Source organism: Microtus oregoni, unplaced genomic scaffold, assembly GCF_018167655.1.
Source record: "Microtus oregoni isolate MIOR12 unplaced genomic scaffold, Mior012 000014F_ref0000157, whole genome shotgun sequence".
NCBI classification, from domain to species: Eukaryota; Metazoa; Chordata; class Mammalia; order Rodentia; family Cricetidae; genus Microtus; species Microtus oregoni.
The window spans coordinates 44,468,644-44,484,171 of NW_024543073.1; positions in this window are offsets into that span (position 1 = coordinate 44,468,644).

Here is a 15,528-nt window from a genome sequence, read left to right on the forward strand (position 1 = left end):
AAGCAGTCATGGAGGTGGTGTTGCTTACTTGCTTGCTCTCTATGTCTTGCTCATTTTGCTTCTTTATAGAATCCAGGGACCACCTGCCCAGGGGTGGCACCATCCACAATGGGCTTGGCCATCCCCCATAATCACTAATTAAAAAAACTCCATATAGCTTGATTTTATAGAGGCATTTTCTCAATTGAGGCTCCCTCCTTTCAGATGACTCTAGCTTGTGTCAAGTTAACAAAAATACAAACAAATACTAGCCAGCACAAGGGATAAGAGTAATCAGAATGCATTTTAATCATGTATGAAATTGTCAAAAAATAAATGTAATTAATGAAAATATTAAAACAGGTTAAAGATGACTAAATTTGGCTCTTCACTTATAACAGTCTATGTATATACGGTCATAAGACTCTATTTAGCCAAGGTCAAGCAATCTACAGGATTTTTAATATAGATTTAGCTTTTCTAGAGAACTTGAGTTCACACGAACACCATTTATAGAGTATTTTTGTATACCTGACACCAAGATTAATGCTATAGACACACAAATTACCAAAGTACAAGTCCTTATACTCAAGGAACTTATACCAAGTAAGGTATACCAGGATGATAATGTAAAGTGACTATATTCCTGGGGAAAATTATTCTAATAGTGATGGGAAAATGGTCTATGAAGGAACTCACTCTGTGGGGAGATTATTTAGAAAGAAAAGAGAACATGGTTATGAAAATTGAGGTGTTGACAATGAAGAAAAATGGGCATGTTTAAGAAATGCTGAAACCGAGCAGTGGTGGCACACATCTTTAATTAGAGTACTTTGGAGGCAGAGGTAGGCAAATCTCTGTGAGTTTGAGGCCAAACTGGTCTGTAAGAGCTAGTTCCAGGGCAGGTTCCAAAGCCACAGAGAAACCCTGTCTTGAAAAAAAAAAGTTGAAGCCTCATGTTTTCCCTCTGAATTACTGAAGGAGTGATGTAAAGGAGTAGTCAGAAGAGCTTGGGATTTGGATGTTGGTAATTAGATGATTATTTATCCCTCTCATGAAATAGGGGACACAGGAGAATGAGATTTTAGGAAAATTAGATTGGAAGAAGTGCTAAAATCAATCTGGAGTTTTGTTTTAGAGTCCCATGAGGTATCCAAATACAGATATCATGAGCCACTTAAGTCATCAGCATCTGGAAAAGGATTTTCTAACACTCTTTATGCTATTGGAAGCCTGGGAAACCCATGACCTTTTCTCAGCATAGTATTTTTAAATGGATCAAGGAAAATGAATCAGATTACAAAGAAAAGAAGTTACACTGAGATACAATAATCAAATAAAGATATTATTATATAAGAACGCATGTAATTATTAATCTGTTAAATGATCAGATGGTGAATCTAATAATGCCTATAAGCTTAAATAATGCTAGTATCAATAATATTCTGATATATCAGTAACAACCATGATTTATGAAAATATTTGTGATTTCTATTAATGATAAAATCATGCATATTGGCTTGTTATCTATATTAATAATAATAAGAAATATTAAATGTTCACTAGAGATTACTAAATATAAAAAGTTAATCTTTTCAGCCTGAGGAGAGAAGTCACAATAAGGGGCTTGCAGCATAAGCATGAAAACCTGCCTTAGATCCATGGCACCCTGTAAACAAAACCTGAGAATGGTGGATTTATAATCCCAGTGTTGAAGAGGTAAGGACAAGTAGAACTCGGAGGTCTACTGTCTAGCCAGCCTAGCCTAATCAGTGAGTTCCAGGCCAATGAGAGACCCTGCTTCAATAAACCAGCTGGATAGCACTTGAGGAAAATCAAATTTTCCCTCTGGCCTTCACATAAATGCTTGTAATGTGTATCCACAAGCATGTACCTATACACATACAAAAACACTCACAAAATTATGAGTTCTGTTTGTTTGTTTTGTGGTTTTTTTTTTTTTGAGACAGGGTTTCTCTGTATAGCCATGACCATCCTGGAACTTGCCCTGTAAACCAGGCTGGTCTTGAACTAAGAGTTCCACCTGCCTCTGCCTCTTGAGTGCTGGGATTAGAGGCACACACTACTGCTGCCTAATCAAATTTATGTTTTTATCTACTTTTGTTTACATCCAAATCCTATTCTTGGTTCTGTGTCACAAACCCAATCTAGATGCCAAGTCTAGTTAGTAGAAGTGGATATGAAGAACCCAGGGAGAGAAGGTAAAGGAGAATGTCCCAATCAAATTATGAGGGATTCCTTTGTTTAGAATTCCTTTGTTTAGAATTTGGGTAAAAGAGGCTGATCCAGCAAAGCAAATGGAGTGCCAGAGATACTCAGTGGAACAGTAGAGGCAGAAATCAGGTCTCAATGGGTTGCAGAGTAATCAAGAGTTGAGAAAGAGGTATTGGCTTGTTTATTAGTTATTGCTGTGATAAAATACCTAAAGCAACTTATGGATGATTTTTCCCTTATGATTCCAGAAGGAAAGACTATAGTGCATGTAAGTAGGCAGCTGGAGCAGGATTCCGAGAGACCACATCTTCAACAGCAAACATGAAGCAAAGAGAACAAACTGGAAGTAGGGCATGGATATTAACTCTCAAAACCCACCTCTATTGATATACTTCCTCTAGAAAAACTCCATCTCTTAAGGGTTCCATAATACCCTCCAAAAAGCACCATCTACTGGGGACCAAATGCGTGACTACCTTAGCCTTTGGGAGACATTTCCCATTTAAACCACCACAGCTGGTAGATATAATTACTTTCCAGTTTGACTGTAAACAGTGGCAAGATCAAATTGCTAGTTTGGACAGGGGCTGTCTTAGTTGGTTTGAAATGCCATGCCAAGTAGGGGCTTCATAAATAACAGATGTTAAGTACTCAGTTATAGAGATTGGTTTTCTACTTTGCTTCTCTACTGCTGTAAAAAAAATAACACCAGTCAAAAGAAATTTGGGGGAGGAAAGGGTTTATTTGAACTCACAAGGTACACTCCAACAAAGCCAAGGCAGGAACTCAAGGAGCGAATCCAGAGGCAGGAACTGAAGCAAGACCATGGAGGAACGCTGCTTACTCGTTTGTTCCCCATGACTTATGGGCTTGCTCTTTCATATGACCTAAGACAGTAAGCTAGGGGAAAGTTCATTATCATGTAAGCATATGATGAACTTAGGAAATATAACCCTCCCACCCCCTAGCTATACCACGGCTAGGGATTTATTTGAAGGATCCCAAGATCACCGTATTGCAGAGATATCTTCACAACAGTCTTGATTGTTCCACAATAGCTGTGTAATGGAACCAACCTTGGGATCCAACAACAGAGAAATGGATAAAGAAAATGTCATATACGCGCACAGTGGAATCGTGCGATGGAAAAGTACAAACTATTTTTAAAGGAGGTAGGGCAAAGATCTGAGGACAGTGAGGAAGGCTGCTCAGATGCTGCAGGGAATGGAGAGACAAAAGAAACTATCAGATGTGCTAACAGTTGGCAATTGTGCCTTTTTCTGCATAATGGGAAAATTATTTTCTTTAATGACAAAGCTATTTCTATGGTAGGTGATAGGTTCATTAACTTAATAAATTAATCACCATAATTAATCCTACTTGGGAAATAGACATTAATCAGAACTGCTGTATAAGAGAGCATTCAATTTGTTGAGGAGTTTTCCCTGACAACCACATTCTGTCAGTATCTGACTAATGGACCAGCATATACTATTCAAAGAGCTGACTCATCTCAGGGCTCCTAGCCTAGGCTCCTACAACAGACACACCAGGAGATGCCTTGCTTAAGAACATGTCCTGGTCTCTTTGTTTAGCCTATTTTTGCTTGCCCTGGTTTCTGTTTCAGCATACAGACAAGGGGGTTCTCTATGGAAGACATTTCTCTTAGAGAGGTGTGTATGAATCACAGAGAGGTGCAATGGGAAAACAGACTGCATTCTAACAAATGGATTTGCTCTTGAAATTTAATTCACAAGTGGGGTTTCCTCTGTGTTGTGGAGGCTTCAGAGGTAGAAAGAATTGTGTTTGTGGGGAAACATTAAAGAAAATTACTTGTGTGCTAGTAGAACTGAGAATAACAGATTTGATTTCATTAAGGAAGTCTAGGGCCAGTGACATTGAAGAAACAGTACTGGAGCTGAATCATGGGAAACAAATAAGACTATATGAGAAAATGAAAGAGAATGATATCTTAGTGAAGGAGGCAAGCACACTTGCAAAAACACTGTGGCAAATTGGAAGACTCAAATAAAAATATATGTGGTTAAAAGAAAGAGTATGAGCTTCTTCCTGCTTCACAGGCCTGGCTCTTCCCTTCTCTATTCTGTCAAATAGGTCATCCCACCTCACATTTAGCTGGAATCCTCTGAGACATCCCTTCCCTACACAGCAGGTTACCTATGCTCCTTTACTTTCCACACCGTATGCCATCTGGTTTTTTGTTTGTTTGTTTTTTCTTCTATGATTTCATTTCCCTGAAATGCTGGGTGGGCATTTCTCTGTCTCACCCTGTAGGCCTCTCAGCTTCTCTGAGATTTTGCTTCTGTGTGCTGCCAGGCTACTAGACTCCTCTGGGATCTTTCATACTGTAGATTACGCCCACTTCTTCCTACCTTACACACTGCTAAGTCCTCTGGGTTCTTGCTTCCCAGGGCTCCCAGGTAGGCCCTGACCCTCCAACACATTAGGCCTCTCTGTAACATGCCCATCATACTAAGACATCCCTAATCACCAATAAATGAGAACTTATTAAGTACGTTATTGCTTTTCTATTGCAGTGATAAGACACCATGGGCCAAGGTAACATATAGAAGGAAAGGTTTAGTTGGAGTTTACATTTCCAGAGCATAGGAGTCTGTCACTATAATGGTTGGGAGCATGGCAGAACACAGGTAGAGCATTGGAGCAGAATCAGAGAGCTCACATTCTGATCCACAAACAGAAAGCAGAGAGTTCACTGGGGATGGCAGGAGGCATTTGAAGTCTTAAAGACCACCCCTATGACATATATCCTCCAACAGTTACCTTCTAACTTTTTGCAAACAGTTCCATCAACTGATGACCAAGTATTTGAATGTAAGAGAGCCATTTTCTTCAATCCTCCGCATCAAAGCAGGACAACCAAGTGTGGAGAACCACACCAGAAATCAGTGCAGCAAGAAACTAGACCGTAAAAGGCTAATCAACCCAATTATAAAATGGGGCACTGATCTGAATGGAGAATTCTCAACAAAAGAAGTTCAGATGGCCAAAAGACACTTAAGATCATGCTCAACTTCCTTAGTGATCAGGGAAATGCAAATCAAGACAACTTTAAGATACCATCTTACACCTGTCAGAATGGCTAGAATAAAAAACACCAATGATAGCCTTTGCTGGAGAGGTTGCGGAGGAAGGGGTACACTCATCCATTGCTGTTGGGAATGCAAACTTGTGCAACCACTTTGGAAAGCAGTGTGGCGGTTTCTCAGGAAATTCGGAATCAACCTACCCCTGGACCCAGCAATACCACTCTTGGGAATATACCCAAGAGAGGCCTTATCATACAACAAAAGTATATGCTCAACTATGTTCATAGCAGCGTTGTTTGTAATAGCCAGAACCTGGAAACAACCTAGATGCCCTTCAATGGAAGAATGGATGAAGAAAGTATGGAATATATACATATTAGAGTACTACTCAGCAGTAAAAAACAAGGACTTCTTGAATTTTGCATACAAATGGATGGAAATAGAAAACACTATCCTGAGTGAGGTAAGCCAGACCCAAAAAGAGGAACATGGGATGTACTCACTCATATTTGGTTTCTAGCCATAAATAAAGGACATTGAGCCTATAATTCGTAATCCTAGAGAAGCTAAATAAGAAGGTGAACCAAAAGAAAAACATATAGGCATCCTCCTGAATATTAACCTTCATCAGGTGATGAAAGGAGACAGAGACAGAGACCCACATTGGAGCACCAGACTGAAATCTCAAAGTCCAAATTAGGAGCAGAAGGAGAGAGAGCACGAGCAAGAAACTCAGGACCGCAAGGGGTGCACCCACGCACTGAGACAATGGGGATGTTCTATCGGGAACTCACCAAGGCCAGCTGGCCTGGGTCTGAAAATCATGAGATAAAACCAGACTCGCTGAACATAGCGGACAATGAGGACTACTGAGAACTCAAGAACAATGGCAATGGGTTTTTGATCCTACTGCACATACTGGCTTTGTGGGAGCCTAGGCACTTTGAATGCTCACCTTACTAGACCTGGATGGAGGTGGGTGGTCCTTGGACTTCCCACAGGGCAGGGAACTCTGATTGCTCTTAGGGCTGATGAGGGAGGAGGACTTGATTGGGGGAGGGGGAGGGAAATGGGAGGTAGTGGCGGTGAGGAGGCAGAAATATGAAATAAATAAATAAATAAATAAATAAATAAATAAATAAAAAAGAAAGCGGTGTAGGAGAGGAACAGCAAGAGGTATGCTGATTTTGAACAGTGTCTGTTCTCATGAACCATAGCAGACTTGTAAAGAAAAGGGATATAACTCCAAACTCCCATTACCAGTTCCACAGAGGAAAGTAATGTCTCAACCATCTTACAATGGAATCTCTCAAGGACATTGTATATAACTACACTTAAGAGAAGTGATTTAAGTCCAGGTGTGGAGTCTCATTTCTTTAATTCCAATAAGAATTACTTAGCCAGGTAGTGCTGGCACACACCTTTAATCCCAGTACTCAGAAGGCAGAGATAGGAGGATCAGCCTGGTCTACATAGTGAGTTCCAGGATAGGCACAAAGCTACAGAGAAACCCTGCCTCAAAAGCAAAATAAAAAAGAATTACCCAGAAGATTTTTCAAGACAACAAATTCAAAAGAACAATTATACCTATATGTTGTGGGATTCCCCATTGTATGCTGTGAATACCATTGGTTAATAAGGAAACTGTCTTAGGCCTGCACAAGGCAGAACTTAGGTAGGCAGGGAAAACTAAAGTGAATGCTGGGAGAAAGAAGGCAGAGTCAGAGAGATGCTGATGGCGTAATTCACAAACAATGCCACACCAGTTTGGAATTATGATTAATAGGGTGGTATTTATTTAAAACGGAAAAAACTTACAGATCACCGTCCCAGACAACAGCCCTCTGCGCAACCAGGAAAGGAGTCTAGTCGCCGGTGGAGCAGGAAGTGAAGAGAGAGAGGAGAGGGAAGTGGCCGCTTTTTTAAAGGGAGAGAGACCACGCCCCAATGGGCTGGTATCTCAGTGGCTATAGGCTGGAGGAGCGGAAGGACCTCCCTCAAAACCTCCCCCTTTTGTTTAAGTAAGAGAGTTCTAAATCTACTACAAAATTATGTACAATAAGCACAAATATCCTATTCTAACTAGCTTAGGTCTTGTATAATAAATAACTTGGCCAAGTCATGAGAGGAAAGTAACTACATTTATATAGTCTTCAACCCCATCAAAGATCTGAGAAGGGAAATAATGTTACCTGGGCAATTAGGAAGTTCAGTAAAACAACTTCCAAAACATGCAGCAAATCACAGAGACAACAAGCTACCTGGGCAATCACCCAAAGTCACGTTAGCAGCGTTGAAGCAACCGACTTTGGCTAAGGCCTAACATAACTGACATACCATTTTCAAAGGCAGGCAACTATTCAAAACTATCTTACCCTGTCTTGGCAGGATTGACAGTCCTGTTTTATCCATTGATGCACGCTCTGTATCTTTGTCAGTGGTTGAGGTATGGGCATTTCTTTGCCCCAAGGCCAGTTCTGCCAAAAAGAAAGACTCCATGTGGAGTGTCTTTGGTGCTCAACATTCTTTCAGGAATAGAGCGGTGTTGCCAGGAGCAATTGTGTCTCACTATCATGAAACTCTGAGTTAGATTAAAGGTCATTTTCTACAGCTCTTTGAAGATGTTGAAGATTATCTATCTATACTGAGTATAATTTTTATATATCTAAAGGACCTGATTAGTCTAATTATAAATGACAAACTTAGATGACTATTAATCTATAAAATTCTCAATATCTATCTAACTTAAAGACTAAGACAATAAACAACTGTGTAACAAATAAGGATAATGACCTCCAAATATAAACACTGTACAAATATACATTGCAATATGGTAAATATATATCAATACACAAACAATATATAAGTATATATAAGTATAAGGTAGAAATGTACACTGCAATATGGTAAATATATACAATATATATCAATACAATATATGCCAATACATAAAAAAGGTTTTAAACAGAGGTAGAAACATGCATGCATACAATAGTCAATATAATTTAACTTTGTATCAATATACAAGAATCGATACCAATATTTTTGTCTAAAAACAATAACTCACAATTATAAATCTATTATCCCATCATCCCTCTTTTTTTTTTCCAAAATGATCCCTGAGCTTATAAAATTCCTCCCCCAACCTCCCAATCCCTAAATGATGTCCCTAAACCCAGGGGCAAACTTTACTGGGAAAGGGGACGTTGTCCTCTAGAATTACTTCCAGCTGTCATGGGGGCGACATTCTTTCTGGGGGATCCTGTGAAAGTAAAATGATGGTTAAATTTCAAGATCAATGCTTTTAAAATTGCAAATAGTCTCTGAGTATTTTGTGAAGGTCTGGCCAGAATGTTGTACAAGATGTGCACCATTTCAGCTAACCAAGTTGGGATTGTCTTGTGCATCTGGTACCCAAAACAGGTCTTGTAGTAGCGCTATCAGTATCATGACGTCATATCAACCAGGTAGAGTTGTTGTTGTGGGGCCCCATCTTCTTCCTGGAAACTTCAAATGTCACTTCAGGAAAAACTCCTTGTTCATTGTGAAAAACTTAAACATTAATCATATAGACATATATAGACATACATATATATATTCAATGAAAGGCATGATAGATATATTCAATGAAAAGTATGATAGATATGAAGAAAAGCAAAGATGTTTTCTAAACTCATATTTCTTTCTGTCCCATATCATGGCTCTTGACATGAGACAGAAACTCCAGAAACTCTGGGTTTTTCTCTTACTTACATGCTTGGAATTGGAGAGGGACTGAGCCAGAGTCCAACTTCAAAACCAGCTCTATAAATTTAGAAATATGGTTTAATATATTTTACTTACACAACCCATTCAGTTTTCTTGATATTTCCTATTGGGCAGGTATTTTTCCATCTGTCAGTATCCAAATATTCAGGGTCCCTTGAGTTTTTCAAAGATGAGTGTTATCCTGTGGAGATAAGAACAGAAACCTTCCCCCATTCTGTATGTTTTTCTTACCACCTGTATGAATATCATCATTGTGGATGAGTTGTCATTTCTCCTTTCCAAGAGGTTTCTCTTCTTCAAATCGAAACTTTATTAATTTTGATGGTTTCCACAATTTTTCTTCTCTGTGGAAACAAGAGCAAAACCCCTCCCCCAACGTAGCATATCTCCTGGCTTCCATTGAGAGGTCAGCACATCTTTGAAATAAATCGGTTGATTTAGTTCAGCCGACTTTTCCATTATCCAATGTCTTTCTGCTGCTGTTGTTCCTTTCTCATTAGAGTTAAGAAAATTCAAGGTTAATAAAGCATTATGTAATCTATTTCTGGGGGTATTTTCAGTCCCTTTCTGTTTGTTCAGCATATCCTTTATAGTACGATTTGATCTTTCTATAACTGCCTGACCTGTAGGATTATTTGGTATACCTGTAATGTGTTTTATATTATAATAATCAAAAAAGTGTTTCATTTTCTTAGATACATATGCTGGACCATTATCTGTCTTTATTTGTGCAGGTATACCCACGATGGCCATAACTTCCAATAAATGTGTGATTACTGAATCAGCCTTTTCTGAGCTCAGGGCAGTAGCCCATTGAAAACCTGAAGACGTGCCTATGGTGTGGTGTACATATTTTAATTTACCAAATTCCATAAAGTGGAACACATCCATCTGCCAGATTTCATTTCTCTGAGTGCCCTTTGGGTTACTCCCTGCAGGCAACGGTGTTTGATTACAGAAAGAACAAGTAGGCCATCTCTTTATAATGTCCTTAGCTTGTTGCCAAGTAATGGAAAGTTCTTTCTTTAGGCCTTTACTATTGACATGATGCTTCTTATGAAATTCTGAGGCCTGCAACACACTTCCAATCAATAATTGATCAATCTCAGCATTGTCTTGGGCTAGAGGACCAGGCAGACCTGTATGGAACCGGATGTGTGTTATGTACATCGGACAAAGCCTATTCCTGATTATGTCTTGTACCTGGATAAACAATGAAGTCAACTCTGTGTCATCTGGTATAAATTCAGTGGTTTCAATATGCAAGATAACTCTTTCTGCATATTGTGAATCTGTAACTATATTAAGAGGTTCTTTAAAATTCCTTAGCACCATTAGAATGGCATATAATTCTGCCTTCTGGACAGAATTATAAGGGCTTTGTTCCACCTTACTCAATTCATCTGACTTGTAACCTGCTTTCCCTGATTTATTTGCATCAGTATAGAATGTACGAGCTCCAGTTATTGGAGCATCACGTACAATTCTAGGAAGAATCCAAGAAGTTCTTTTTATGAGGTTAAGTCTACCACTTTTGGGATAGTTGCTATTAATTTCTCCCAAAAAATTAGCACAAGCTCTTTGCCATGGTTTATTGTCTTCCCATAACTTTTTTATTTCTTCAGTAGTAAAAGGCACTATAATTTCTGCTGGGTCTATACCTGCTAGTTGACGAAGTCTCAGCTTACCTTTTATAATTAATTCAGAGACTTTTTCCACATAAGTTTTTAATTTTTTACTTGGTTTCTTAGGTATAAATATCCACTCTAAAATAATATCTTCCCTCTGCATTAGAATCCCTGTAGGAGAAATTCTGGAAGGCAATACGACTAGGATGCAGCTAAGGTTTGGGTTCACTCTAACCATATGTGCCTCCTGTAATTTTTCCTCAATCATTGTCAGTTCCTTTTCTGCTTCAGCTGTCAGTTTTCTTGGACTATTCAAATCTTTATCACCATCTAAGGTTTTGTTTAAATGAACTATTAGATCAGGTCTTATCCCAACAGCTGGTCGTAGACTGGAAATGTCTCCTAACAATCTTTGGAAGTCATTAAGAGTCTTTAACCGGTCTCTCCTAATTTGTGCCTTTTGTGTTTTAATTTTCTCTAACCCTATTCTGTAACCTACGTAATTAATGGAATTTCCTCTTTGAATCTTTTCAGGGGCAATTTGTAATCCCCACCTAGGCAAGACTTTCTTTACTTCTTCAAACATCCTTTCTAAAGTATCTTTATTTGAATCAGATAACAAGATGTCATCCATGTAATGATAAATTATGGACTTGGGGAATTGTTTACGAATTATTTCCAATGGCTTACTTACAAAATATTGGCACAATGTAGGACTATTGAGCATACCCTGTGGGAGGACAGTCCATTGATATCTCCTATTAGGCTGAGAATTATTATAAGTAGGCACTGTGAAGGCAAATTTTTCTCTATCCTTTTCTTGTAACTGTATAGTGAAAACAACAATCCTTCAAATCAATAACTGTAAGAGGCCATCCTTTTGGTAACAGAGAAGGCAAAGGAATTCCAGATTGTAGTGGGCCCATAGGTTGAATTACTTTGTTGACAGCTCTTAGATCTGTCACCATTCTCCATTTACCAGATTTCTTTTTTACAACAAACACAGGAGAATTCCAAGGGCTGGTTGATTATTCAATAAGGTGAGCATCTAGTTGCTCTTGCACCAGCTGTTCCAATGCCTGTAGTTTATCTTCAGCTAGAGGCCACTGTTTGATCCATATTGGCTTCTCAGTTAGCCATTTTAAAGGTAGGGCTGTTGGTACCTCTAAAGGTTTGGTATTTGCTGTATGTTCTTGTACAGCCTGAATGGCTGGTGACCTTTTTCCATAATACCTCATCATATCCTTCCCAGAATAATGAGTTCCTGGAACTACAGGAATGTTAATCTGGGTATTCCATTGCTGTAGCAGGTCACGGCCCCATAAATTTATGACAATATTGGTTATATATGGCCTTAGTCTTCCTATTTGCCCTTCAGGTCCTACGCATTCAACCCATCTTGTGCTTTGTTTTACACGAGATAGGGTTCCAATTCCGAGAAACTGAACATCTACCTCTTGAAGAGGCCAATTTGGATGCCAAGATTCTGGAGTAATGATGCTTACATCTGCACCTGTGTCTAATAAGCCTTCAATAAAAGTGCCATTTATACAGACTCTTAGCTTTGGTCTTTGATCGTTAATAGAAGTCTGCCAAAATATACGTTTACTCTGTCCTACTGGTTTTTTTTGACTCATTCTCCATGCATAATTCATCATTTAGACCAGTATTACTTTTTTCAGCAGAAACTGAAGCTTTTAATTTTCTTGGTGAGGCACCTTCTCCACTGTGACTGGGAATGACTGGGCCACTGTTGGCTTGGGGGCCTGTGAGAGGCCCCTCAAGGAGTTTCCCGATGGTATTGGGTTGCCTTGTTTGTCTGTTGTTGACCTACATTCGTTGGACCAATGTTGGCCTTTACTGCATCTCTTACATATACCTGAAGGCCTAGGTCTCCTATTTTTGTCATCCCCAGAGGAGATATTATTCCTAGAAATTCTGTGCCTGCAATCCCTTTTCAGATGTCCTAATTTACCACAATTAAAACATCTGGCAGTTTGATGTCTCCTCATTGCTGTTAAAATTGCTTCTCCTACCCAAGATTCATCATTATAGCTAAACGTCTCAACATTCATCGTATGCTGAATCCATTCATCCATAGGTGCTGATCTAGACTTTAAAGGCCCAATTATCTTTTTGAATTCTATGTTTACATTCTCAAAAGCTAGAGATTCAGGAAGTATTTGTCTAGCTTCTGGGTCTGTTACCCCTATTTCCAGAGCCTTAATTAATCTTTGCAAAAAGTCAATAAAGGGTTCTCTCTGTCCCTGCCTAATTCTGGTATATGATTCAACCTTTTTGCTGGATCTTGTATCCTATTCCAAGCATTTAAACCTGCTTGGTGACATAGACACAGTACTTCATCGTCATAAAGAGCTTGGACCTGTGGATCAGCATATTCTCCTGCACCAAGAATTTGATCTTGGGAAACCTCGACACATTTTGCTCTTCCTTGCTGTTCCATATGTTTGGATTCTTCTCTGAAATAAATTCCAAACATCAAGGAAGGTTAGTGCAGACACTAACTGATGGAAATCATGGGGGGTAGCTCTAGCATTAGAAGCCCAAGTCCTAATCATTTCCTTTACATACGCAGAGTGCAAGCCAAAATTAACAATAGCTTGCTTAATTTCTTTTAGATCATTCATTGCTATTGGCATCCATCTAGCTTCTCTGACTCCCTTTGAGCCTTTAGAAGTTGACGCTTTGTCAGAATTAAGTATATGGTATGCCGCTAAAACCCTGGGTAAGCCAGTTCTAATAGCTGGTGTTGGCATTGTATCCTGTCCTTGTGCCTTACTTATTACTCTGTTCACCAGCTCCAATCATTTCTTCAATAATTTCAAGTCTTTTTATTATTGTCTTTATTATTGTCTCTTTTGAATCCTGAATCTCCTGACCTGCATGAGTTTCTAGTAAAGATTGTACTGGTCTTAGGAGTGCCATATTCTTCCTAAATGATAGAATATGCAAAAGAATACTGAAACCTAGTAACCAGTAAATTAAGTTATCCCCATAGTCATATAAACCTTGCATGATATAACCCATTGTATTAGTAACCAGAACAGTAAAATTCGTGTTGGAAACAAAAACTGCCATAGGTATATTATCCAGCAGGTAGCGCTGTTGCCAATTCGAGACGAAAACAGGGTCCTGTTTCAGAGTCCACCTAGTATTTGTTAAAAACTGGGAAATGCAAGTTGCTCAATAAAGTAAATGTAATTAAATCAATTCCATACACTGAACCAAAAACCCAGAATCCAGGGGTAGAGAAGAGTAACCTGGAAGCCGTGTATGCCTCCATGTGACAGAGTCACCCTGAGGGGTTGCAGCTTTCAGCAACTGGCAACCGTGTGCTCTGGTTCTCGCTGCTTAAGAGCTGTGCTTGCAAGGGAGATTTAAAAACAACTCAGAAAAGAGAAAACCATGCAGGCAGAGACTACGCGGGCCTGTGGAGTTTCAATCCACGTGGGGAGGCAGACGATAGGGGACGTGGGTTCTTGAAATCATTCTGAGGTGTCTAAAAGCAAAATATAAAGAATTGCAGCAAGAAAAGCCAGTGTGTGATAATTTATATTAAACTTCTGGCTCCACACACAAGACACAGGCCACAAGGCCGCCGCAATGCACAGGCTGCTGCTGAGGAAGGGAGGGCTCACGCCAAGCCGAATTCAAGGCTGGCAGCCGAGCGGGGGAAGGAGAGGTCCTAACGTTGGGCGCCAGGTGATGGCGTAAGTCACAAACAATGCCACACCAGTTTGGAATTATGATTAATAGGGTGGTATTTATTTAAAATGGAAAAAACTTACAGATCACCTTCCCAGACAACAGCCCTCTGCGCAACCAGGAAGGGAGTCTAATCACTGGCGGAGCAGGAAGTGAAGAGAGAGAGGAGAGGGAAGTGGCCGCTTTTTTAAAGGGAGAGAGACCACGCCCCAATGGGCTGGTATCTCAGTGGCTATAGGCTGGAGGAGCGGAAGGACCTCCCTCAACAAGAAGCCGTGTAGCCCAGCCAGAGACAGATGCCAGATGGTTACCCAGTAAGCCACAGCCACCTGGCAACCCACCGTTTAATAGAAATGGGTTAAATTAAGAAACATGAGTTAGCCAGAAATATGCTTAAGCTATTAGCCAAACAGTATTGCAAATAATATAGTTTCTGTGTGATTATTTTGGGTCTGAGCAGCCAGGAACAAAGAAGTGGTCTCCTACAACACCTATATTCAAACAATTCAGGAAGATATATACAAAAACAAAGAGGTGAATAGAATGGGGATATAAGTGCAAAATATTAGAATATAAATTTAACAAAGAATTCATGAAGAAAATTCAAATTGAAAAAGATGCTGAAAATTATAACTTTGATGTGCTGCGGGAGCTACTTTTGCTCCTTCAGCCAATAGCTTTTGAGATACCAGCTCACTGGGGTGTAGTATTTTTTCGCTTTAAAAGGAAGTGGCAGCAGGCCTCTGCTCTCTCTTGCTTCAGATTCCACTTCTGGCTATCAGACGCTTTTCCTGGTCATGCAGGAGGCTGTTGTCTCGGATGGTGATCTGTAAATTTTTTCCCTTTAAATAAATAACCCTTTTATTAATCATAATTCCAAATTGGTGTGGGATTGTTTTGTGACTTACTCCATTATTGATGAATTAGAATGATGGGGGAGAGTCTTCTGTTTTGTGTTAATTTCATTGGTTAAATAAAGAGACTGTCTTGGCCCTTTAATAAAACAGAAAATTAGGTAGGCAGAGTAGACAGAACAAAATGGTGGGAGAAAGAAGCTGAGTCAGGCAGTCACCATGATTCTACCACCTGACACAGACGCAGGTTAGGATCTTTCCTGGTAA